This window comes from Lemur catta, chromosome X (assembly GCF_020740605.2).
Source record: "Lemur catta isolate mLemCat1 chromosome X, mLemCat1.pri, whole genome shotgun sequence".
Taxonomy (NCBI): domain Eukaryota; kingdom Metazoa; phylum Chordata; class Mammalia; order Primates; family Lemuridae; genus Lemur; species Lemur catta.
The window spans coordinates 44,514,970-44,542,352 of record NC_059155.1 but is presented as its reverse complement, the minus strand read 5'-3'; the positions used below and the strand labels follow the sequence as shown (position 1 = coordinate 44,542,352).

At 40.7% G+C, this 27,383-nt stretch overlaps 1 long non-coding RNA gene across 1 annotated transcript; it reads right to left on the bottom strand.

The window, feature by feature from the left end:
• Positions 1-1,946: 1,946 nt before the first annotated feature.
• On the bottom strand, positions 1,947-27,383 carry LOC123628447. The gene is made up of 4 exons (XR_006731644.1): positions 27,211-27,383; positions 17,542-17,683; positions 15,329-15,430; positions 1,947-1,981 (listed from the first exon to the last, which is right to left on the bottom strand). It is a non-coding gene; the product is annotated as an uncharacterized LOC123628447 (long non-coding RNA).

Genomic DNA, 27,383 nt, shown 5'->3' with positions numbered 1-27,383 from the left:
AGGCTTTTTTTCAATTTTTGAAAATGAATACCTATGCCTTTTTGTAATCTTTTAACACATAGTGTACTGGGGGGGAAAGCAAATTGTTCTCTGGAACCCTAAGTGATAGATACAGATTTCAAATCATTCTTCCCTAAAGAAATTGACTAAAGGCCCTCAGAATATGGAGGGAATAGGAAGGAATAAAGGAAGGGAAGCAGATATGTTCACGAAATGGACGTCAATTTTACACGACACACTGGCCTACATTAAAAACAGCTAAAAGAAAACTACTTGTTAAATCACAAACTATTTTAGTGTGATTCTTTCATTTTCATCAAGGAGGAAAAGAATAGGCAGTGACGTCAAAGACATCACATCTAGAATAAGAAAACATTTGCGCTTTTATTTTTATTTTTTTATTTTATCTTATTTTTTAGTTTTTTGAGGCAGTGTCTCACTGTGCTGCCCGGGCTAGAGTGAGTGCCGTGGCGTCAGCCCAGCTCACAGCAACCTCAAACACCTGGGCTAAAGCCATCCTCCTGCCTCAGCCTCCCCAGTAGCTGGGACTACAGGAATGCGCCACCATGCCCGGCTAATTTTTTCTATATATATTTTAGCTGTCCAGATAATTTCTTTCTATTTTTAGTAGAGACGGGGTCTCGCTCTTGCTCAGGCTGGTCTCGAACTCCTGACTTCCAGCGATCCTCCCGCCTCGGCCTGTCAGAGTGCTAGGATTACAGGCGTGAGCCAACACGCCGGCGTGGGCTAATTTTTACATAGCCTGTCCTAATATTGATATGGCTGCCTCATAATCCCAGTGGGTCAAAGTTGTATCCTAATACTTCAGAGTCAATTTCAAGATTTTCATTGGGAGGGAGGGTTAAACAATTCTTGATTATACAGTTTACCAAGACCAAGTTAATTAGTGTCATAAAATGTGAAAACAATTAAAAGCATTACATGAATGTCCTAGAGCAGCATCAGCCATATGATAGCGGAAAAACAAAATGTGGTATATAAACCAAAGGGGTATATAAACAAATACATACTAACATGAGGCATAGAAACAAAACACGCTACATACACAAAATGAATGGATAAACAAAATGTGACATATACATACAATAAAATATTATTCAGCCTTAGAAAGAATAAGGTTCTGACATACGCTACCAACATGGATGAACCCTGAAGACTCTGTGCTAAGTAAAATAAGCCAGACACAAAAGGACAAATTATTGTCTGATTCTCAGGTATACAAAATACCTGGGATAGGCAAATTCATAGAGACTGAAAATAGATTAGAGGTTACCAAGCGCTGGAAAGAAGAGGAATAAAACAAAACATACCTTACTAATGTAAGATGTTAACAATAGGGAAAACTAGGGGTGGGACACATGGGAACTCTCTGTATTATCTTTGCAACTTCCTATAAATCTAATAGTGTTCTGAAAGAAAATGTTTATTTAAATAAAAAAAGAAAAAGATGACATTTACACCCCGACAAAAATGTACCCTAAAAATAGATTAACACACATTTGGATCTTTCTATGTGATAAAAATTACACTGATTCCAAATTCAATAAGGCAAATTCAATCAACTTTAGTATCTCTGTGAGACCCCTAGTGTGTGAGGAAAATTTTAGAAAACCTGTGTTGTGATACAGTGCTAAAATTCAGATTAAAAAGTCTAGACTCTTTAATATTTTGAGGAACATTACCTGAGTAACTATAAAACAGTTAAATAAGACCACTGCAGTATAAACTAAAATACTTTTGCAAGGGCAATTTGAGAGAAACTTTAACAAATAAAAACCGTTCATTTTTTAATCAACTTTTCCAAAGGTGCCATGACGTACACATCACATAGAAACACTCACATGGACCGGGCGCGGTGGCTCACGCCTGTAATCCCAGCACTCTGGGAGGCCGAGACGGGCAGATCCTTTGAGCTCAGGAGTGTGAGACCAGCCTGGGCAAGAGCGAGACCCCGTCTCTACTAAAAAAATAGAAAGAAATTATATGGACAACTAAAAATATATAGAAAAAAATTAGCCAGGCATGGTGGCGCATGCCTGTAGTCCCAGATACTCTGGAGGCTGAGGCAGGACGATCAATGGAATCCAGGAGGTGGAGGTTGCAGTGAGCTCTGACGACGCCACTGCACTCTAGTGACAGTGACAAAGTGAGACTGCCTCAAAACAAACAAACAAAAAACATGGAGTTCATGCACCTAAAACAATGTGTAACACTGTATGTGTGTAGAAAAGTGCCAGGAAACAGATTAAAAGGGCAAAATAATCTCACAGCCATTAGAAGAAGTCTTTAAAATCATCTAGTGAAAGAGAAATGAACAGAGCCTTGTCCTAGCACACGGCTGAAAGCAGAAGGCAAAGAATGGTGGATGAGGATGACAGCAGGGCACAGGAGGCTGATGTGTGTGACAGGGGAGAATGAACTAAGTGTGAAGACATGCACGGGGGTATAATCAACATCAGCTTCTTAAACGTGGCTCTGATTACCCTTGATTCTGTTCATATCAGCTCATCAAGAGCTGCAAAACAGGCAAAAAAAAAAAAATATATATATATATATATCAGGTCTCACAAGTTCAGTTGATAATAAACGAAATTGTCAGGCAATGTACAGTGGCTCACGCTTATAATCCTGGCACTTTCGGAGGCCAAGGCAGGAGGGCTGCTTGAGGCCAGGAGTTCGAGAGCAGCCTGGGCAATAGCAAGACCCCCATCGCTACAAAAAAGTTCAAAAAGTATTCGGGCATGGTGGCATGCACCTGTACTCCCAGCTACTAGGGAGGCTGAGGAAGAAGCATTGCTTGAACACATGAGAGGAGGCTGCAGTGAGTTATCAGGATGCCACTGCACTCTAGCCCGGGCAACAGAGCAAGACCCTGTCCCCACCACCCTCATCCCACCTTAAAGAAAAAGAAAATAGGCCAGGCAGGATGGCTCACGCCTCTAATCCTAGCACTCTGGGAGGCCGAGGCGGGCGGATCGTTTGAGCTCAGGAGTTCGAGACCAGCCTGGGCAAGAGCGAGACCCCGTCTCTATTATAAATAGAAAGAAATTAGCCAAATAAATAAAAAGAGAAAAAATTAGCCGGGCATGGTGGCGCATGCCTGTAGTCCCAGCTACCCGGGAGGCTGAGGCAGGAGGATCGCTCGAGCCTAGGCGTTTGAGGTTGGTGTGAGCTAGGCTGATGCCACGGCACTCTAGCACAGGCAAGAGAGTGCGAATCTGTCTCAAAAAAAAAAAAAAAAGACAACAAAAGAAATAGAAAAGAAAATAAATCGTCAGAGAAACATGCACAAAAAAATGTTCCCATAAACATGTTAGTGATATTATGTACAAATTTTATGAACAACTAAAAATGATCTTGACGTTTAAATTAAAAAATATAACTGAAATATTCTAAAACAATCATGGTCCAAATCAAAGATTTCTATACATTCACATCTAAAGACAGCAAAATGTTCTTCTTTACAGACATCTAAAAACATTACCTACATACACACAGGCTAGAAAGAAATATCGAAATAATCTCAGCGGCTCTACATATGCTTTTATTACCTGGGCCAGGCTTTTTTCCAATTTTTGAAAATGAATACCTATGGCTTTTTGTAATCTTTTAACACATAGTGTACTGGAGTGGGGGGGGGAAAGCAAATTGTTCTCTGGAACCCTAAGTGATAGATAGATACAGATTTCAAATCATTCTTCCCTAAAGAAATTGACTAAAGGCCTGTGGCTCTGCATATGCTTTTATTACCCGGGCCATGCTTTTTTCCAATTTTTGGAAATGAATACCTATGGCTTTTTGTAATCTTTTAACACATAGTGTACTGGGGGGGAAAGCAAATTGTTCTCTGGATCCCTAAGTGATAGATACAGATTTCAAATCATTCTTCCCTAAAGAAATTGACTAAAGGCCCTCAGAATATGGAGGGAATAGGAAGGAATAAAGGAAGGCAAGCAGATATGTTCAGGTAATGGACGTCAATTTTACACGACACACTGGCCTACATTAAAAACAGCTAAAAGAAAACTACTTGTTAAATCACAAACTATTTTAGTGTGATTCTTTCATTTTCATCAGGGAGGAAAAGAATAGGCAGTGACGTCAAAGACATCACATCTAGAATAAGAAAACATTTGCGCTAACTTTTATTTTCATTTTTTTATTTTATTTTATTTTTTACTTTTTTGAGGCAGTGTCTCACTCTGCTGCCCGGGCTAGAGTGAGTGCCGTGGCGTCAGCCCAGCTCACAGCAACCTCAAACTCCTGGGATGAAGCCATCCTCCTGCCTCAGCCTCCCGAGGAGCTGGGACTACAGGAATGCGCCACCATGCCCGGCTAATTGTTTTCTATATAGGTTTTGAGCTGTCCAAATCATTTCTTTCTATTTTTAGGAGAGACGGGGTCTCGCTCTTACTCAGGCTGGTCTCAAACTCCTGAACTACAGTGATCCTCCCGCCTCGGCCTGCCAGAGTGCTAGGATTACAGGCGTGAGCCACTGCGCCAGGCCTGGGCTAATCTTTACATAGCCTGTCCTAATATTGATATGGCTGCCTCATAATCCCAGTGGGCCAAAGTTGTATCCTAATACTTCAGAGTCAATTTCAAGATTTTCATTGGGAGGGAGGGTTAAACAATTCTTGATTATACAGTTTACCAAGACCAAGTTAATTAGTGTCATAAAATGTGAAAACAATTAACAAAAGCATTACAGGAATGTCCTAGAGCAGCATTAGCCATAAGATAGCGGAAAAACAAGATGTGGTATATAAACCAAAGGGGTATATAAACAAATACCTACTAACATGAGGCATAGAAACAAAACACGCTACATACACAAAATGAATGGATAAACAAAATGTGACATATACATAACAATAAAATATTATACAGCCTTAAAAAGAATAAGGTTCTGACATAGGCTACCAACATGGATGAACCCTGAAGACTCTGTGCTAAGTAAAATAAGCCAGACACAAAAGGACAAATTATTGTCTGATTCTGACGTATACAAAATACCTGGGATAGGCAAATTCATAGAGACTGAAAATAGATTAGAGGTTACCAAGCGCTGGAAAGAAGAGGAATAAAACAAAACATACCTTACTAATGTAAGATATTAACAATCGGGAAAACTAGGGGTGGGACGCATGGGAACTCTCTGTATTATCTTTCTAACTTCCTATAAACCTAAAACTGTTCTGAAACAAAATGTTTATTTAAATAAAAAAACAAAAAAAGATGACATTTACCCCCCCCCACAAAAATGTACCCTAAAAATAGGTTAACACACATTTGGATCTTTCTATTTGATAAAAATTACACTGATTCCAAATTCAATAAGGCAAATTCAATCAACTTTAGTATCTCTGTGAGACCCCTAGTGTGCGAGGAAAATTTTAGAAAACCTCTGTTGTGATACACTGCTAAAATTCAGATTAAAAAGCCTAGACTCTTTAATATTTTGAGGAACATTACCTGAGTAACTATGAAACAGTTAAATAAGACCACTGCAGTATAAACTAAAATACTTTTGCAAGGGCAATTTGAGAGAAACTTTAACAAATAAAAACCGTTCATTTTTTAATCAACTTTTCCAAAGGTGCCATGACGTACACATCACATAGAAACACTCACATGGACCGGGCGCGGTGGCTCACGCCTGTAATCCCAGCACTCTGGGAGGCCAAGGCGGGCGGATCGTTTGAGCTCAGGAGTGTGAGACCAGCCTGAGCAATAGCGAGACCCCGTCTCTACTAAAAAAATAGAAAGAAATTATATGGACAACTAAAAATATATAGAAAAAAATTAGCCGGGCATGGTGGCACATGCCTGTAGTCCCAGCTACTCTGGAGGCTGAGGCAGGAGGATCGCTTGAGCCCAGGAGGTGGAGGTCGCAGTGAGCTATGACGACGCCACTGCACTCTAGTCACAGTGACAAAGTGAGACTGTCTCAAAAAAAAACAAACAAAAAAACATGGAGTTCATGCACATAAAACAATGTGTAACACTATATGTGTGGTCAGTCAATATTAATAACTATTATCAAAAGACTATTATAAAAAATACTCTGGCCGGGCACGATCGCTCACACCTGTAATCCTAGCACTCTGGGAGGCTGAGGCGGGTGGATCGCTTGAGGTCAAGAGTTCGAGACCAGCCTGAGCAAGAGCGAGACCCTGTCTCTACTAAAAATAGAAATAAATTATCTGGCCAACTAAAAATATATATACAAAAAATTAGCCAGGCATGGTGGCGCATGCCTGTAGTCCCAGCTACTCTGGAGGCTGAGGCAGGAGGATCGCTTAAGCCCAGGCGTTTGAAGTTGCTGTGAGCTAGGCTGACGCCACGGCACTCACTCTAGCCCGGGCAACAGAGCGAGACTCTGTCTCAAAAAAAAATCAAAAAATAAATAAAAAATAAAAAATACTCTATAAAAGGGACTGCTGTCTGGAATAGAACAAAATGGTCAAGAAATGATTAAGAGGTATTTACATGAGAAAGCATATAGTTGTATTTGGTAGAAAAGTGCCTGAAAACAGATTAAAGGGATAGAATAATCTCACAGCCATTAGAAGTCATTAAAATCATCTTGTGAAAGAGAAATGAACAGAGTCTTGTCTTAGTACAGGGCTGAAACCGGAAGGGAAAGAATGGTGGATGAGAATGACAGCAGGGCATGGGAGGCTGATGTGTGTCACAGGGCAGAATGAACTAAGTGTGAAGACATGTAGGGACGTATAATCAACATCTGCTTCTTAAACATGGCTCTGGTTACCCTTGACCGTGTTCACATCAGCTAATGAAGAGATGCAAAACAGGCAAAAAAAAGAAAAAAAATCAGGTCTCACAAGTTCAGTTTATAATAAAAGAAATTGTCAGGCCGGGTGCAGCGGTTCACGCTTGTAATCCTGGCACTTTTCGAGGCCAAGGCAGGAGCACTGCTTGAGGCCAGAAGTTGGAGACCAGCCTGGGCAATAGCAAGAACCCCATAGCTACAAAAAATTTTTAAAAAGTATCCGGGCATGGTGGTGCATGCCTGTAGTCCCAGCTACTTGCGAGGCTGAGGCAGTAGGATCTCCTCAGCCCAGGAGTTGGAGGTTGCTGTGAGCTAGGCTGAGGCCATGGCACTCTAGCCAGGGCAAGAGAGTACGAATGTCTCAAAAAAGAAAAAAAAAAAAAATATGAGCCTACCATTACTTGGCCTCTGTGGGAATTTATAGCCCATCTTGTGATATTTCAGGAGACGGTAAAACTCTAGCCTTTTATGTAAAGTCTTTTAATTTTTAAATATTCACCTGATTTTAAAGAAATAGTGTGTGGGCCAAAGGAGACCTATCTACAGGAGTAAGCTAGTCCAGAAGATACCAGTTTGCTCACAATGTCTTACTGACTGTCTTATAAAGTTGTTTCATACACAATATTACATTAGACCAAAGACACATACTCATACATAAGAAAATGCACATAGCTGGGACAAAAATTTCACAAAACAATACAGTCATCCCTCAGCATCCATCAGGGATTGGTTCTAGAAACCCCTACAGATACCAAAATCCACAGATGTTCAAGTCCCATATATAAAATGGTGTAGTATCTGCACATAACCTACACATACCCTCTTGTATGCTTTAAATCATCACTACATTACTTGTAATACCCAATACAATGTAAATGCCATGTGAATAGTTTTTACACTATATTGATTTTTTGGGTATTATTTTCATGACTGTACTGTTATTTATTGTTTTTTCCAAATATTTCTGATCCACAGTTGGTTGAATCCATGCATATGGAATCCATGGATACGGAAGGTTTCCTGTACTTACCCTTTGCCAAATGATGGCTAGTATTTTCCTATTTTCTTCTCTATATTCTATCTTATCTATTGTTTCCTAATCTATTCCATTCTAATGTCTACAACTGCATTCAAAACTGTAGCCCAGTTTTAAACAATCCCCAAGGAAAAGCCAAGCCCCTGGCCTAGTTAAACAGGTAGTGATATATACCCACATTTTATACCACATGGGAAAAAGGTAACATCATGAATAAGCCAAAATTATGAAGAAGCAGAAGCTATGAGGTTATAAAAGCATTTATAAACATATTTTGTCAGCCTGAAGCATTTAAAAAAAATTGAAACCAAAAAAAAATTGAAGCCATGAGGGAGGGAGGAAGGGAATTAGGGGAGGGAGCACCAAAAAAAAAAAAAAACAACACTAAATCCAATTAGGCTCTTTGCAGAGAGCTGGAATCTTGGCAATCTGAGGCCCACATTTCCACTAGGCAACAATCAGCAGGAGCCAAGCGCTAAAGCCTTCCCCTTTGGATGAAAGGTCCATGTTGCAACTGACCACAATCCCAAATACTTCGTACCATCCTCCTAAAAGCATCAGTTGCCCTTTACCATCCCACTTGCACTCTTGTTTATATTTCAGAGAAACTTCTCCTGTATCTAAGGAGAAGTTTCTATCAAAGGTGGATAAACAAAAGAAAAGCACCCCCCACAAAAGGCAGTGTTTCAAGAAAAAGGAAGAGAAGGAATACCAGAACCATCTTACGCATTTATGCATTTGGATCCTGCCTGCCGTCATTTGCAAATGAAACAAAGGATAGAGAAGTCAGTTGCTAATCAATATATTAGAAGCTATAAGAAAAAGAGTAAAAGAAGCAGAGCCTGAGTGTAATCATCATATTAACTACAGAACACAAAAGTAAAGATCCATAAACTGCTGCTGTTGGTATACAAATATCTAGCTAAACTGGGAAATGACAGGCCTAATAAATTTGTGTTCTCAGGAATTGGAGTTGCACTATCAAAAGTAATCACAGTAAGCAAAGGGAACTGAGCTGAAAGGATACACAGCAAGCCAACACAATGCAAAGGTGAGGCCATGAGGGCCATAAGCAAGCCACACTCATTTATGTATTGTGTATAGCTGCTTTCACACCACAATAGCAGAAACCATACGGATTACAAAACCTAAAATATTTAAAATCAGGCCCTCGACAGAAAAAGGTTGTCAACTCCTGTCATTGAGGAGAGCATAAGTCAGCAGCCACAAAACTGAAGATACTCAGAGAAATGGGCTGAGAGAATATTTAAGACATTTTAAAAGCAGAGCACTGGAGGAAAGATTCTGAAATTCCTGCTGCTGAGATCACTGTGAGTACCCTTCACTACAACCTCCCACACTCTGAACGTATTGGACATTTACAAAAATTAGTTACATACCACACAAAGAGATACCCAATGGGAAAGATTTATATTCAAAAATAAATAAATAAATAAAATGTATAAATGAATTATGAACTATAAGAAAATATATTTATCTTCATATTGTGAAATACAAGTGGAGGGCCGGGCACAGTGGCTCACGCCTGTAATCCCAGCAACTCTGGGAGGCCAAGGCGGGAGGATGGCTCGAGGTCAGGAGTTGGAGACCACTCTGACCAAGAGCGAGCAAGACCCTGTTTCTACTAAAAATAGAAATTATCTGGCCAACTAAAAATATACATATAGAAAAAATTAGCTGGGCATAGTGGCACATGCCTGTAGTCCCAGCTACTCGGGAGGCTGAGGCAGTAGGATCGCTTAAGCCCAGGAGTTTGAGGTTGCTGTGAGCTAGGCTGACGCCACGGCACTCTAGCCTGGGCAACAGAGTGAGACTCTGTCTCAAAAAAAAAAAAAATAAAAAAAAAATAAAGTGGAGAATAAACCATGAAGAAAAATATATTTGAGCTACATAAGAATTAATTATTGATAGGCCAAACTCGGGAAAATACCTGTAACATATGATAGATTAAAAATCAGTGGAAAAGGGCCGGGCGCGGTGGCTCACGCCTGTAATCCTAGCACTCTGGGAGGCCGAGGCGGGCGGATCGTTTGAGCTCAGGAGTTCGAGACCAGCCTGAGCAAGAGCGAGACCCTGTCTCTACTAAAAACATAGAAAGAAATTATATGGACAACTAAAAATATATAGAAAAAAATTAGCCAGGCATGGTGGTGCATGCCTGTAGTCCCAGCTACTCGGGAGGCTGAGGCAAGAGGATTGCTTGAGTCCAGGAGTTTTAAGTTGTTGTGAGCTAAGCTGACACCACGGCACTTTAGCCCAGGCAACAGAGCGAGACTCTGTCTCAAAAAACAAACAAACAAACAAACAAACAAAAAAAAAAATCAGTGGAAAAAAGAAACTCAAAAATAAGACCCAAGAAAGATTTTCATCTGTCCTATTGTGATAAGTAGACGTAAATTCTGGTCTCTCCAGTTAGGCAGAAGGCCAGAGTCCACTCCAGATGCAGAAAAAAGAAAGAAGGTCTCATGATTATTACCTGTGTTGATGATTATCTGCTAGCATAGTACAATGGGTCAATGATCAAAGTGACCTAAGGCAGGTCCTAGGTCCAAGGAAAGGGGGAGTCGATTTAACAATACTGCCCAGCTATATCAAGTTAAATTTTACAACGCTTATTTAGGTTGTAGGAAATTGTACTTTGTTCTAACTAATGCTATCTGCTTCTGTGAACCTGCTTGCTTTTTACTCGATTGTTTAAAATAGTTAATCAGATAGGACCGGAGGGTCTTTAGAGGATCTCATAACCTTGAAGCTGGAAATTGTTGCCTAAGATGTCCCAAGGTGTATATGTTTAATGTTCCATATGGTGCAATGGTGAAGGGTATATAAGTTGTCACAAAACCCGTGCTCAGGGCCGCAGTCCGAGTTCAGTGGGCTTCCCTGCCCTAGGGCGTGCTGCTGGCCAGCTAATAAAGACTCACTAAATTTCAATCAGTCTTTTGTGGTTAACTTTCTCGTTCTGGTCCGTAACACTATCTCACTGGGAATCAAAGAAATACAAACTAAAATATCAAAGGAGACCATTTTTCACCTTTGCAATTGGAATATTTTTAAAAAACCATGATATAGTATATTGGTGAGGAAGTGAAAAATGGGCATTCTCATACACTAGTAGAGGTATTGTACATTTTATACAACCTTAGGAAATAAACATGGATAATATGTGCAAAAATACATCTATAGGAATGTTCACTGTAGCATTACTTATACACAATTAACAGGGCAGTAATTGAAAACAAGGTGCCAAGTATCAAATGCAAATTGAATTTTTATATTCATGCAGTGGTATATTATGTGCTAATTTAAAAAAGATGCTATTAAAGCATATTTAATGGCATGGGATATGTTAGAGATCTGCTCAGTTTAAAAAAGCAGGCAACAAAAGACTTCATTAATTACCCTAACATCAACAACTAAGAAAGACTGCCATGCCCCTCAAAACCTCATTTTTGAATATACAAAAGAAATATAAATAAATCAAACCAAATAGAAAATAAAATTAAAAATAGCAAATTTAGCAAACATAACTCAAAATTTCTTCCAGAAATGCAAGGTTGGTTCATTATTAGGAAAACTATTGAATATGACAAATACAACAAAAAGGTCAAAGAAAAATATTTACTTTCATATTGAATGATCACTTACCGGACCGAGATACCTGTTCCTTTGTGCAGATCACCTTTTGAGATATCAATGGAAAATTAACTTTTCCTAATCCTGAAAGCCAAATTTAGGGTTTGACATAGCAAATTACCAAAACCACAGCCCCCGAGAGTGACTGTTAAAGACAGTGATAAAATCCAAAGTAACCTCTGCATTAGATTCACTTATGAGCCTAAGTAGAGAAGAAGACATGCTGATGAAGAAAGTAAATACCAGAGGTGATAACGTCACTCCTAAGCCACGCAAAAAAAGACCCATGGCCAGGAAGAGGTTCCTCTACAGGGACGGTAATAACATGGCCCATGAAGGTTATATATTACTCTATTAGTCATACACATAAGGCACGGATCACAAGAGACTTTTCAGTGCTGATTCAAGTACAGCTATGTTATTGTTATTGTATTATACATATTGTGAATAAAATCACTCTGAATGTTTGTGTATGTATACTGTAGAGCAGGGGCTGGCATGCTACAGCCCACGGGCCAAATCCAGCCTATTGTCTGTTTTTGTGAGTGAAGTTTTATCAGAACACAATCATGCCCATTTGTTTCCATATTGTCTATGACTGCTTTCATGCTACAGAAAGAGAAGACTACCTGGCCCTTTACAGAAAGTTTGCCAACCCCTGCCATGGAGTGTCCCTTTACAGGATGCTGGATAAAACCTAGACCTAGTAGAAAACCTAGACCTAGCATAATCAAGGAAATGAACATTCATAATAGTTTACCAAATTAATTAGATAGAGACTATTCCTAATAAACTAAGTCATCAACTCAGAATACTATATTATGATCTCGTGTAAGGAACAGAATAGTGAATGATTAGAACCAATGATGCCTACAAGCAATAACAACAACAAAAAGTACGTGTGACCTCACAAGGGGTTGCTGAGAAAATGATAACCTACAAAGTTAGGTCCTCTAAAGGAATGTAGATCTGATAGAACCTAATAGGCATATAAAACAGCGTAACGCTTAAATTATCACTGGCAAAGAGTTGCCAGTCAGTAACTGATGCAAAGCATTATGTAACCATTGAGCTATAAGATAGATTCAGAACCATTTCCAAGTATCTCTATATAGTTCCCCACCTTATTGTGTTTTTTATTTAGGATCATAATGCAGTATTGTGAAAATAAATGGTAATGCATCAAGAAAACAAATTACCACAGTGCATACAATACTCTTAGCATAATAATCTATCTGGCCCTGTCACTAAAAATATTTTAAAAAGATAAACTATTTAGAGTTCCCGATCCTCCCAGAACCACACACACTCCCCAACTCCAAAAGACATTCAAAAGCGACAGTGACTCCATGACTTCCCCATGGCTACCCCCATCTCTACTTTTTCAGTCCATGTGACCTTTATGCAGCATATGAATCAGGCAGCTACTTTGAACAGGGGGAAAAGGTTAATTACTTTGCAGGAAAGAACAAATATGGTTGCCCTTGTATAAAAGGGAAAGAGGAAGGAGGTATTGAGGTCAGATGAAGAAACAAAGACATTTCAGAGCACAAAAGATAAAAGATCAAAGGTCAGACCACTGCTATACATATTCACTTAGCTGTGAATGTCAGAGTAGATTGAATTAGAGGAAGGGAAAGTAGGGGTACCCATTCAAAATCTGTTTCTTGGGTCTAGTTAGTTTTTGTATTTTTTTGTTTTTTTGAGACAGTCTCACTCTGTTGCCCGGGCTAGAGTGAGTGCCGTGGCATCAGCCTAGCTCACAGCAACCTCAAACTCCTGGGCTTAAGCGATCCTCCTGCCTCAGCCTCCAGAGTAGCTGGGACTACAGGCATGCGCCACCATGCCCGGCTAATCTTTTCTATATATTTTTAGCTGTCCAGCTAATTTCTTTCTATTTTTAGTAGAGACAGGGTCTTGCTCTTGCTCAGGCTGTTCTCGAACTCCTGAGCTCAAATGATCCACCCGCCTCAGCCTCCCAGAGTGCTAGGATCACAGGGTGAGCCACCACACCCGGCCTGGGTCTAGTTAATTTTAATGGTGCTAACACACACATTGAATTCTAGTAAGCTTGGTTCTGAAACCAGAAATGTCTCTAAAGAATATAATCAGAGAAGTACACTAAAATTCACATTTAAAATTAATATTTTGATTAAAAATTTTAAGATCGGAAGTATGTTTGTTTACAGAGAAAAATTATGGGATAAAATAAAACTCTAAATAGCATAGGGCTGGACTGTGGGATCACGAAGAGTTTCTATTTCCCTCTTAATACTACTTTTTAATAGTTTCTAATTTTTATATAATAAACTCTTTACATGCATAAACATAATAAATAATTAAAAAAAAAAAAAAAAAGAACAGAAACCTGCTGGGTGCACCCCATGCCCTGGATAGATGCCAATATTGCTATGACAAAAAGACTTTAAATTGGTGGCAGGCATGTTGGCTCATACCTGTAATTCCAGCACTTTGGGAGGCCAAGGCTGGAGGATCACTTGAGGCCAGGAGTTTGAGACCAGCCTGAGCAAAATAGCAAGATCCTGTCTCTACAAAAAATAGAAAAATTAGCCAGGCATGGGGGTGCACACCTGTATGTAGTCCCAGCTACTCAGGAGGCTGAGGCAGAAGGATCACTTGAGCCCAGGAGTTTGAGGCTGCAGTGAGCTATAGTGATAGCTATGATCAAACCACTGCACTCTACCCTGGCAACAGAGTGAGACCCTGTGTCAAAAAAAAAAAGACTTTAAATTGGTTGGGGAATGTAGTGGAGACTCAAAGAATGGCCTAGGAAGGAAAAGAGAAAGGGAATTAAAAACAGGACATGCCTATGACAAAGAGGAAGACAGGCAAACAATCATGGAAGGAGAAAGGAAAGAAAAGTAAATAAGAGGAAGGTTCACAGAGAAAATCTTGCTTATGCAACAGGATTAAGAAAGAGACCAAAGGTTTTTCCATAAAATGGACTGCTTTCCCTACCTAGGGGCTGTTAGGGGGCCACTTGCTTCATCCTTGATGAACGTCTCTCTCCAGTCACCAAGATTTCCAGAGCCTAGTTTAGGAATGCTTTGCTATGAACTGGGAGAGAAATTAACGCCCCATCATTCTTAGACTGTTCCAGGAATAAAACTGAATTTTGTAATCAGGACGGAGGTTCTGGAGCTTAGCATGGGGCTGACACGTAACCATTTTTCAACGAGGTATATTCAACATAGTTCCTTCTGCACATATAACCCATTTTGTGAATGTACTTTCTTGGTGAGCTTAATTTGAGTGGGAAGAAATTCAGAAGCAAACTGATTACTGTGAGATTCCATACATTCTAGGATCAGCTGCAAACACAAGCCCATGAAACAGAAAATGGAGGGAGGAGGATTTGTGGATATAGTACATTTCACCTATGCCAGGAGTTGGCACGCTTTCTGGGAAGGGCCAGATGGTAATACTTCAGGCTCTGTGGAGCATATGGTCTCTGTAATAGCTACTTAACTCTCCTGTAGCATGAAAGCAGCCATAGACAATGGTGAATGAGCATGACTGTGTTCCAACAAAACATTTATAAAAACAGGAGCTCATGCCACCTAGCTTATTTGGGAACTATTTCAGTTCTTCTGACCCTCAGCAGAGGTGCTCACAGACTGGGTAAGCATATAATCTACCCAGATTGTTTCGAGAAAGATGTATTATAGACTAAACTGCAGGCTGTGAAAGTACTAACCTGTCACTTGTGCTCTGGAAATGGCATTTCTAAAAGCCTCCCTGACAGGAATCAGGGCAAAGTCAGCCCCTCCTTCCCTATTTACCTTTAATCACTATGTTACCTTAATCACTGAGAAGACTCCCCTCTTCTGCTGTGCAGTCACTCACATACAAGATCTGGTAGACTGTAAAACACTTTTCAAAGATATCCTTCACAATCCAGCCTGGTAAGAGGTTACAAAAACAAAAAGGACTGTGTGCATCATCTATGACATTCCCCACACTCAGCATCCACTACATGGAGAGACACTGGTAGGTATTAAAACGGAGAATGGGAAGAGGGGAGAAAAACATGAGAGGTTGCTTAGTTTAACCCAACCATTTTTTTTTCTTTTCTTTTTTAAGACAGAGTCTCGCTCTGTTGCCCGGGCTAGAGTGAGTGCCATGACATCAGCCTAGCTCACAGCAACCTCAAACTCCTGGGCTTAAGCAATCCTACTGCCTCACCCTCCCAAGTAGCTGGGACTACAGGCATGTGCCACCATGCCCAGCTAATTTTTCTATATATATTTTTAGCTGTCTATATAATTTCTTTCTATTTTTTTTAGTAGAGACGGGGTCTCGCTCTTGCTCAGGCTGGTCTCGAACTCCTGACCTCGAGCCATCCTCCCGCCTCAGCCTCCCAGAGTGCTAGGATTACAGGCGTGAGCCACCTCACCCGGCCTAACCCAACCATTTTTACGTGCAATTTTTCACATCAGATTAGGAAAAAAAATTGATATAATACTTAAGATACATCATATATTTACTGGTTATTTATTCTTTTGTCCCACCTCCCAAGAACGAAAGTTCCATGATGGCAGGACCTTGGTAATGTCTAGAAGAAAGTTTCTGGCCGGGCGCGGTGGCTCACGCCTGTAATCCTAGCACTCTGGGAGGCCAAGGCGAGTGGATCACTCGAGGTCAGGAGTTCGAGACCAACCTGAGCAAGAGTGAGACTCCATCTCTACTAAAAATAGAAAGAAATTATCTGGCCAACTAAAATATATATATATAAAAAAAAATTAGCCGGGCATGGTGGCACATGCCTGTAGTCCCAGCTACTCGGGAGGCTGAGGCAGTAGGATCGCTTAAGCCCAGGAGTCTGAGGTTGCTGTGAGCTAGGCTGACGCCACGGCACTCACTCTAGCCCGGGCAACAAAGCAACATTCTGTCTCAAAAAAAAAAAAAAAAAAAAAAAAAGAAAGTTTCTGGCACTTAGTAAGTACTAAATAACTATTTGTTGAAGAACGGCTGGAAGTACCACATCATGACCACTTTCCCTTCTCTTCTCTGCCAACTAGGAAACCCCTCCAAAACCACTGACAACTTACCAAAGCTTTCCAACTACCTCACAAGGACATCCATAGTAACAGTGACTCATTCATCCTGGCTCTCTGGTGAACTTGCTGGGCAGGGAGCATCAGTATGAGTAACAGGCAGTTATTTATGTTGCTCTTAAGCAGTGACAAGATTTCCGGTTACCCAGGAATCTGTATGTTTAACAAGCACCCCAGGTGATTTCATGCATAATAAAGTTTTACACCATGGAAATTTCCATCATCAAGGAAGTGCAGGCCAGGAGCGGTAGCTCATGCCTGTAATCCTAGCACTCTGGGAGGCCGAGGCGGGAGGATTGCTCGAGGTCAGGACTTCAAGACCAGCCTGAGCAAGAGCGAGACCCCGTCTCTACTAAAAAAAATAGAAAGAAATTATATAGACAGCTAAAAATATGTATAGAAAAATTAGCTGGGCATGGTGGCACATGCCTGTAGTCCCAGCTACCTGGGAGGCTGAGGCAGGAGGATTGTTTGAACCCAGGAGTTTGAGGTTGCTGTGAGCTAGGCTGACGCCACGGCACTCTAACCTGGGCAACAGAGCAAGACTGTCTCAAAAAAAAAAAAAAAAAAAAGTAAGTGCAACCTTAGAAGCTACTACAAAAATCTTTCAGTGTGAAATAAAAACATTTCTGTCTCACATGGCCTCCTTGGATTTGACAAAATCTAGAGGAAGCACTGGGTAGAAGACACAGTACTGGCTTGGAATCAAATCCATTTTCTACACCAACTAGCTACAATCTTGGGACAATTTCCAATTCCCCTATCTGTAAAAATGGGAGAATGTTTGGAAAAGGAGAGGTTAGACTCTTTATTCTCTAGTACAGCCTGAATATTTTAAGATTTTTCTTCATGTCACAATGGGAAAACACCCAGTAATTGCCTAGTGCCTATTAAGACCACCTTCCCTGCCCCTTCCCACTAGCTAGGTAAGCCCACCAAAGCCACTGACCACTTACCAAGACTTCACAAAGGTTTGATAACCGCATGCAAGATGCTGATTTGAGCCTCTCCCAATTCTCTAATAACCTTGCTAGAGGTTAACCAGGCAGGGCTTAATATACCTCTTCATCAGTGGTTTCTGGCTGCATTTGGTGTCACCTATAGGATAGGGAGAAGGAAGGAAACAAATATAAGATGGAACAGTTAAGGTTTGAGATCTTTATTTTTATCACCTCAATCAAGCCATCCAGCCAACCATACCATGAGCCTCAGATTTCACCCTTGCTAAGCATTCACATTAACATCACGATTATGTTCTTTATCTGGCAAAGGCTACTGCAAGGTCTACAATTATTGTTTAGTAAGGATTCTTGCTCCCATTTTAAATGAGTTAAGTTGGGTACAGAGGCACCTAATGACTATACCAAAGTGTTAGAACTCACATGTAAACTCTAATGCTGATCTTCCTAGTTTCCTTCAAATCCTTCCCCTCTTTGGGCCTATATATCTTTATCTTTGAACAGGGGGTAGTCGTGACCCTTTAGCAACCCTTCTGTGTCTAGCAGTTAATGAATCTACATTCTTTACTCCTGACCAAAACAGTCCTCAAAAGGTGAATTAAACTGTCATCTAGTCATCAGATGGCACCTGGTTCACACTGATGGGGAAAGGTAACAAAACTCTGGGCTCTGGACCAAACCAAGCCCTGTCATTTATAATCTTAGTTTCCACCAGGACTCACCATAAGTGAAAAGGAATCAAACGTTATTTGTTTCTTACCTAGCTGTCTGGGTTATTAAAAGGATAACAAGGAGCTAGGTAGACCAGTGGCTAGTCCCCTACCTCCAAGACTCAATCACTGGGGAGAACGGGATTCTGAGACATGAGACCACACAGGATAAGCCAAGGATTCCCAAGGGTCCTTTCTTTCTATGGAAGCAGCCTATTGCTTATAAGTTTCCCACTCCTTAACTGCTTAGCATGAAAAGCAACCCAGAAATGTGGCAATTCAGCAATGGCCCAAAGCCCGGGCTATTAATTGCTATCATTAGTTGCTGGCAGCACCAGCTAATGCTGCTAAGTTTCCTGTTACTCAGTGAGATACAGGCAACTCTGAACTCAAACCCCAGGAAGACCCAAGGAATAGATTGTCAGGGCTCATTTTTAACTGTTTCATCCACCACCAGCAAGAAAGTATCTGTCCTCTGATCCACTAGTGATCATGAGACCCAGGTAGAAAGTTCTCCCACCATAGGTGGGTAAGATTGGTGCTACCTAGCTGGGGACAGAAGAGGGGAAGCAGGAACCTTGATAGTTTTGAGCCATCTCTTTATTGAGGCAATTAAAGCCACCATTTACTAGATCAAGATCTGCACACCCACAAGCGGCTACTGCCACTAACAATTGCGGTAGCTTATTAAAGCCCAGAGAGACAAGGGTGGGAAAGGAATGTATATAGGGCCTAATTGGGAAATAAATGGTAAGTGTAAACCCTGATCTGGGAAATGCCTGTCCTAAGGAGACAGGAATATAGGGGTAGTTGGCAGTTAGTGCCTTTCTCTGAAGACACTGATCTTATTTCTACCATCCTCTTCCACCCCATTCAGCTCTTTTCTAAACTAAACTGCTCCAGTTTCCAGCTCTCTCACCACCCCTATTTACTCCACTTCTATTGAGATCAACAATTTCAAAATGGAAATAGTTTCAATGTTTCTTTAACTTTCAAAGTCATGCGTGCACACTGCAAAAAAACAAAAAAATTCCAGAACTATATCAAAGACAGAAAGTAGGGCTGGCACTTTGGGAGGCTGAGGGGGTAGGCTCCCTTGAGCCCAGGAGTTTGATGTTGCAGTGAGCTATGATCATGCTGCTGTACTCCAGCTTGGGCAACCAAGTGAAACCCTGTCTCTAAAATAAAATAAAAATCACCCAGAATCCCAGAAAAGTTCAACACTTGGGATATGTACTTCCAACAACTTTCATACATATGTACATGCATTATACAAACAAGAATTCTTATTTTACAAAAATTAGGTGAAACTATACTACTGCTCTGTAGGTTTTTTCAATTAATATACTGTATACATCTTTCCAAGTCAAATATTCACTTATAAGACTATTTTTATTTTTAATGATTATGTTGTATTATTATATGAATACACTGGACTGGCACGGTGGCTCACACCTGTAATCCTAGCGCTGTGGGAGGCCAAGGCAGGAGGACTGCTTGAGGCCAGCTTGACCAAGACCCCATCTCCACAAAAAACAGAAAAATTAGCTGGGTGTGGTGGCGCTCATCTGTAGTCCCAGCTACTCCAGAGGCTGAGGTAAGAGGAACGCTTGAGCCCAGGAGTTTGAGGTTGCAGTGAGCTATGATGATGCCACTGCACTCTAGCCCCGGCAACAGAGCAAGACCCTGTCATCATAAAAAACATACATATACCAAAATGTTTTTAAACAAATTCCTATTGATGAGCAGGTTTTTCCATTATTTACTGCTATGAACGTTATGAACATGCCCATACCTAAATCTTTGAGAATATCCTTAAACACATATTTGGGAGTATATTCTTAGAACTGAATACAAACCTTTATTGCTAAGAGAATTACAAAGATGAGTAAGATATGGTGGTCTCTACTCTTGAGTTTAAATCAAGGGAGAGAGACACAAACAGGTAACATTTGCCATTACCATTTCCATGGATAAAGATATAAACAAGGTTTCATGGTACTTCCTAATTGAAATGGTGGCTGAGGCTACTGCTAGCAGAAAAGGTTCAAAAGGATACTTTTAGACAGTAGCCTGAATTAAAAATCTATTTGCTAGAATTCCGAAGAGTTATGCTAAAGCTAAATATCACCTCACTGGCTTTTTTTTTTTTTTTTTTGAGATAGTCTTGCTCTGTTGCCCTGGCTAGAGTGCCATGGCGTCAGCCCAGCTCACAGCAACCTCAAATTGCTGGGCTCAAGCAATCCTTCTGCCTCAGCCTCCCGAGTAGCTGGGACTACAGGCATGTGCCACCATGCCCGGCTAATTTTTACTATTTTCAGTAGAGACGGAGTCTCTCACTCTTGCTCAAGCTGGTCTCAAACTCCTGAGCTCAAGTGATCCTCCTACCTCGGCCTCCCAGAGTGCTAGGATTACAGGTGTGAGCCACCACACCTGGCCACCTCATTGGCTTTTCAATGTGACTTTGTTTTTTCTCCTTCACCAATTTTTAAAGGAAAGAACCAAGTAGAGGCTACTCAGAAAACCACCATCCCAAAGCCAGAGAAGTGAATACAGTGCAGGGCAGTATATAACACTAGACCTGGACTTCTATCTTTCCTTCCTCCTCCTATTTCCAGTAAACAACAGTGAGCTGCAGCCATTTTCTTTCAGAAAGAAAATGGCTTCTCTTCCCGGGACTCCCATTCCCAGGCAGATCTCCTTATACATACTTAGGTTGTGGTAGTATTCATGTCAAAAGCAATAACAAATGAGTTTTTGCTCTAGTGAATGGAGTGGGGAATGAAACCATCACTGTTGAGTGATGATCCAGAACAGGCTCAGCAATCTTTTTCTATAAAGGCTGCGTAGGCCACAACATCTCCGACAAAGCTACTCAACTCTGCCATTGCTGTGCCAAAGTGACTCCAGACAAAACATCAATGAATGAGCATGGCTGTGTTCCAATAGAACTTTATTTGCAAAAACTGATAGCCCACCAGCCACAGAGTTTGCCCACCCCTGGTTTAGAATGAGGAGTCCTACGTTGGAATACAATTTGGAGGATGACTCAGGGAGGATAAGCTTACAAATAGGAACCATTTAGCAAACACTGGGCCATGTGGATAAGGCTCCCAATCTAGCAGCTATCACCCAGGTCCCATTAAGAAAGCAAGTGTCAGCAGTAGCAAAATTAGTAACATCTGTAAATACCAAAGACTGAAATCCAAACACAAAAATAGCATTGTCTCATGAGAAACTCTTGATATATATACATAACTAGAAAGAAATGGCCAGTTTCTGACCACATGCTTTTTGAAGAAAACAGTTGACAGTCCAGAGCCTGTGGAGATCACTTTAGCAGGCACACAATAAATGTTTGTTGATGAGTCATTCATTTATTCATCCAATAAACATTTACTGAGGCCTACTAATGTGCCAGGCTGGGCTCTGGAGATGAAGATACCATCCCTGCCCTCAAGGAGCTCACAGTCTAATATAACAGGAAGAGAGACAGGCATATACACAGACAATTACAATACAACCTGATAAGTGTTTCAACACTTATCAGGTTGTATTATAATGGCCGATGTAAAATTTCCTTCCAGGGGGTGCTGCTCCAGGCTGCTGCTGGCTGTAACAAGAGAGGGGAGGAATAAATCGCAGAAATCAAAGGTTAAATGCTCTTCAGCTGTTTCAAGTATCCAGGCTCACCCTAACCCCTGATCATAGATGGATTTGAGAACTAGACACTAGCATGATGTAAAATAGGACTTCTATGCTTAAGATAGGTACAGATCTCCAACAAAGCCCCTTCGCAACCACCTGTTCTAAAACATGAGCCTTTTTTTTCTTCTTTTTGCTTACACACCGCTCAACCTCCCCACCCTACTACACATGAGGCTGGTTTAATATCTGCAGCTAGCAAAATTCTGAAAAATGGGAGCTTACAACTAACTGGATTAACCCAGTATAAGTGGATACCAAAAAGCAGTAACAGCTCACTTGGCACCTCTAAATCCAGTAATTCCTATCCTTCACTGAAAAAATAAAAGAATGTTACTAAATGTAAAATAGACAATATACAGCTCATGGAGTGGGGAATAACAAGTTTGAAAGTTTTATTTAAGAAACATAATTAAACAGATTCTTTGAACCAGAAATAACAAGCACAGTTTTAGGAAAGCAGAACTAGACCCCTCATGACCTTTGAGAATATCTAATTCACCTATATATTATACATAAGAAAAACGAAAAGAGAAAGGCAACACACTTTTCCCACTCTGTTTTCAAAACTAGGTAAGTGATAGTAAGAGACTTTTTGAGGAGAGATTATCACTGTAAATAGTTATTTGGTTCAGATGGTTTTATACAAAGAGAGGGTGGCATTTTTCTGTGCCCCATACCTTTCTTAATAAGGCCTAAGTTTTTAATGGCTCATTTGGCTCTGCACCAGCAAACTGGGCCAATGACATCAATAAGTAATTGGCAGTTACACTGAGATCCCTGTTTTGGGACCCAATGTGTCCATGAGTCTGTTATTTTATAAGCTTAACATACTATTTTCCCCTAAAGTTATTACACTGCTCTCTCCTACACACTGTTCTTTTCTGCCAATTGTCAGCCTGCTCTGGATGGTTTCTCAGGTATTGCAGTTTTTTCCTATTAGCATTTCACATCCCCCCAGCACTTAGTAATATCTATAAATGTGGATATTTATATCAGATCACTCATAGGTATTTAAAATAAGACCAATCCCTGAATGGATAGGGGGAGAGAGGACAACCCTTTTGTTTCTTGTCTAAATTGGTTTCTTATTAGGGACAAAATGTTGCCATCTTTTCCCTACTCCCAAAGCCAGGGAGCACCACTGCTGTGTAGCACTCACAAGTCCTTGCCTTTTAGATTAAAAAAAATGGCTTTGTATTTGAAAGTCAGACAGATGTTATCTCAAAATGGCTACCAAGAACCTGACATGTATCCCACACAGCAGTTGTATTTGGAATCGCAAACATTCCTTCAGACTCAATGGCAACAAACATTACTAGGAGTATATCTGCAACAAATGACATTTGTCCTTTACAAATAAATAACATTCAGGCCCAAACTGAATAATTCATGAAAACAAATAAGAGCTAATTAATAATTAAGATCTAAAAGTCCAGCCTCACCAATAAGAGAAATGTAGCATAAAACAAAGATTTCATTCTTTTACATCTGAAGTTAGCAAAAAAAAAAAAAAAAAATTGTAAGTATCTAAATGAGTGTAAAAATCGGCATAATTTTATGGAAAGCAATATGGCAACTCCTTATAATGTTCAAACCTTTTGACAAGTCAAATTCTAGAACTCTCTAAGAAAATGACCCAAAACAGATAAGTAACAAAAAGTAAATGAAAAGACATTCTTTACATAATTTAAAATACTGAAAATCTGTAAAATACAGACAACAGAGTATCAAGAAAGAATTAGATGACAATTACAAAGAATGTAAACATGAAAATATGCATGTTGTAATGTTAAAGACAAAATGCAATATAAAATAGTGCACATACATGATCAACTGTGTAGAAAAATGAAGAGAATGAGAAAATGTGAGCAAAATTATTAACACTGGCTACCTCTGGGTGGTGAAACTATGGGTGTTTTTGTCCCCATACTTGATGGTTATCCTCAAACAAAGTTACAACGAATATTTACCAAATTTCTAGATTGAGGGAGCTATTCAAATTTAAAGAATGGAAGAAAAATCACAAAATGGATGATAGATTTGACCACATGATTTCAAATCTCTACTAGCCAAAAATTTTTAAAAATTAAAAGGCAAACAATAACCTGGAGTAGGTATTCATAACATTACACAAATTTTAGTAAAATAGTCTTTCTTTACAGAGCACATTCAGATAATAATGAACACTAAACTAAAATTTCAACACATAAATCAGTATAAGGTCTCATCACTGCATGAAAGAAAATAAAACTTAGAAACATACGGAGGAAAAAAGAATCCAAACTCACTAATAACCAAGAAATGAAAAAATAATACTAGTTTTTACCCATAAAAATAATTTTTTAAAGAAAAACAACATTCAGTGCTCGTGTGAGTAAAAATTGGTACAAACTTTTTAGGAAGAAACTTGACTACATATTGAGTGTGAAAAATGTTCATAATCTTTGATGTAGTAATTCTACTACAATGACTGTAACCTAACCAAATAATAAAAGAAATATATATTTTCAGTCTTTTATTACAAGAAAGAAGGCAATAACCTTTTTATTATTGTACATTTGCATCAACACACCAAAATATTAATAATGGTTAAAGACAAAAAAAAAATCTCTAATGCAGTAAATGACTGGTTGGCTCAAGGTTAGATCATCAGATCGCAAATCAGGCAAAACAAGAAGGGTGTGTCCAGCCTACTGCAGTCGGCCATTTTAGACCCTCTGCAGAACAAAAAGCACAGAAGACATGGGTAGTTAAGGATAGCCACCCCAGTAGGCACCAAATCAACAATTCTTTACTTTTTTGTCTCCTAGTTATGTAACCCTGTACTATGCGTGGAGTCAAAAGCAGCAAACAATTCTCCTTTCTAAAACTGTTTTGGTAAGTTACAAACAAAATTTGAAATCATAAAAGAAGAGTCCTTTAAATTTGCCCCCTCATTTTAGGGGATAAAGTATAATGCTTAAGAGCATAGGACTCTGGAGCCATACTGCCTGGATAAAAATCCTGTCTCAGCCATTCAACTGGCTGTAAAGCCTTGGACAATTTAATCTGTGTCCCTCAAATTCCTCATTTGTAAAAACTGAATACTAGTGCTGCTATTTGATAAGAGTGTTGAGAGCACTAAATAAATTAAGGCATATGTTAAACCAGGCAGACCAGTCAGTACCTTGCACATAGTAAGTGGTATAGACGTTTAATTGTAATTATTATTATTACAGATAAACAGGCCCAGAGAAGGAAAAGGTCCAGCACGAGATAGCTAGGATTATTGGAAAACATGTGCTCCTCACTTTTGAATCCTGTGCCCTTTCTACTACATACATATATGTATATATAAAAGCACTAAATTATTATTTTCAGCGATTAACAACAAATCCTAACTGGCAGCCCTCAGAGAGCCATGACAGCACGGCTGCCTTAAAAAAAAAAAAAACAAAGAAAGAAAAGAAACTCCAATCTTCCTGCTAGACAAAACCGTGCTGAAAGTTCTACATAAGAAAAAATAATTTAGAGGAAAGGGTGTAAGTCCAGATCACTTTCATACCATCACTATTAACTACCTTCGATCTCTTTACACGCCAGTGTGAGTCGCAAACAGCCATTTGCCCAAACTGCAGGTTTAAAGCAAAGTGTAACAAGCGTTTGGAAACAAACCAAATCCTCACCCCTGTGTTCTACAAGGGGAGAAAATTAAGGGCTTTCGGCCAACATAACAGCAGATTCTCACATTGCTTTGCTACTGTGATGGGATGAACACTGTATCCAGAGCCAAGTATAACGGCCCCAAATCGGCAAACCACGCTGAGAGCCCTCCGAATGTGCACTGCCCAAATGTGGACTGTCTCCAAGTGCTCCCATTTTACGCATTTCCTACACACAGCCAGCCGCCGCAACCTTTTGCAGAGTCATCATCGCCTCCGCATTTTTAAACCCACTCATCGATAGGCAAGTGAGAGGCTAAGATTCTGGGTTAATTCCTAGTGGATCTGGCTACAGCCTAAGACAATTCCAACTCAGGCTGATCCCTTCACCCAACCAACAAGGCAGATTTTTTTCTCTGCAGACCGTGCTAGCCCAAGATGGCCAAGCAAAGACAACTTACCTCCCCCCTCGCCATTTTGCAACCTTAATTACACGTACGCTGCGCGCCTCGCCTCCCCTCCCCTCCCAGGCATTCTGTCTGAAGTGCGCATGCGCGCGCGCCTCTCTCTCTCCTCTCTCTCTCTCTCTCTCTCTCTCTCTCTCTCTCTCCCCCCCCCCCGCCTTCTCTCTTTCTCCTCTGTCTCTCCCTCCCCTCCCCCTCTCTCCCCTCCCTCTCCCCCCCAAAGTTCAACCCGTCACCATGTTGTCTCAATTACGCATGCGCGCCTTCTCCCCCTCCCAACCGCTGTGGCCAACTCCTAGCAACGTTGCCTTCTCAAATACGCATGCGTGCCTTTCGCTTTTCGACCCTCCACCCCCACTCCGCCCAAGCCTTGCGCGTGCGTGCCTCCCTCTCCCCGCCACCACTGGAGCCCCTACCCCTCAAGTCTGGTCTTCTCGAATACTGTATACTTGAGCGCCGCCACTTGGTGCCGCATTTCCCTGTCCTCCCAAATACCATGCGTACCGTGCTTGTCCTCTCCCATTCTCTCCCTTCCCTCTCCCATCTTCGTTTTTTATATATAGTATATATGCCTGATGTTGTCTGGACGTGTTTTCTCGCCACAGTTGTGCCCCAGCGCCCATGGAGAGCCATTAGCAACATTCTCAAATGCGAGTAGATACCATAAACTATGGAAGCTGAATTCAGGAAAGAAGGCGTTGCAGGTGATAAGGGCAGATCTAGATGGAATCCGCCCAGACCCCAAGGGAGCGGCTAGAGTAGTACCCTTGGATTCACGTAATAAGACTCGCCAACCTGAACAAAAGCAAAGAAAGCTTTCATAAATCATCGGATGAGCCTTATCCTAAAGCCTCCCCCTTTAAATATACCTGCTACAAATGAGGTATCCCAAATTTTGTAAACAGGAAACCTTATGGAAAATACTGATGCTCAGGTGCCTCAACCCGGGTTAGAGGAAAGGAGTCTGCATCCCTTTCGCAATGGGGAGTAAATGCTCAACATCGTTTTGCAGAACTGAGGCCCATCCTGGACCCCATTTTTTCCTCCCGTGAACCGGAAGAATGCACAAATTAAGGATCTCCCTGGCCCAAGTTCCCTCCGCCGCCCTCCATGTTATGTTCTTCCCCTACATCCTTCCTTTACCTCCTGGCTGAATCGAGTGTCGTAGCAGGAATTCTTAAAGCCAGCAGTCCCAAGACTGGGTGGAGAGAGCGGCGGGACAGAGAGAGAGAGAGAGAGAGAGAGCGCCTGAGTGGCAGCAGCAGGCTTTAGCGGCAGTGGACAGCAGGCACAAGACCAGTGGTGGCTCCAGTCGC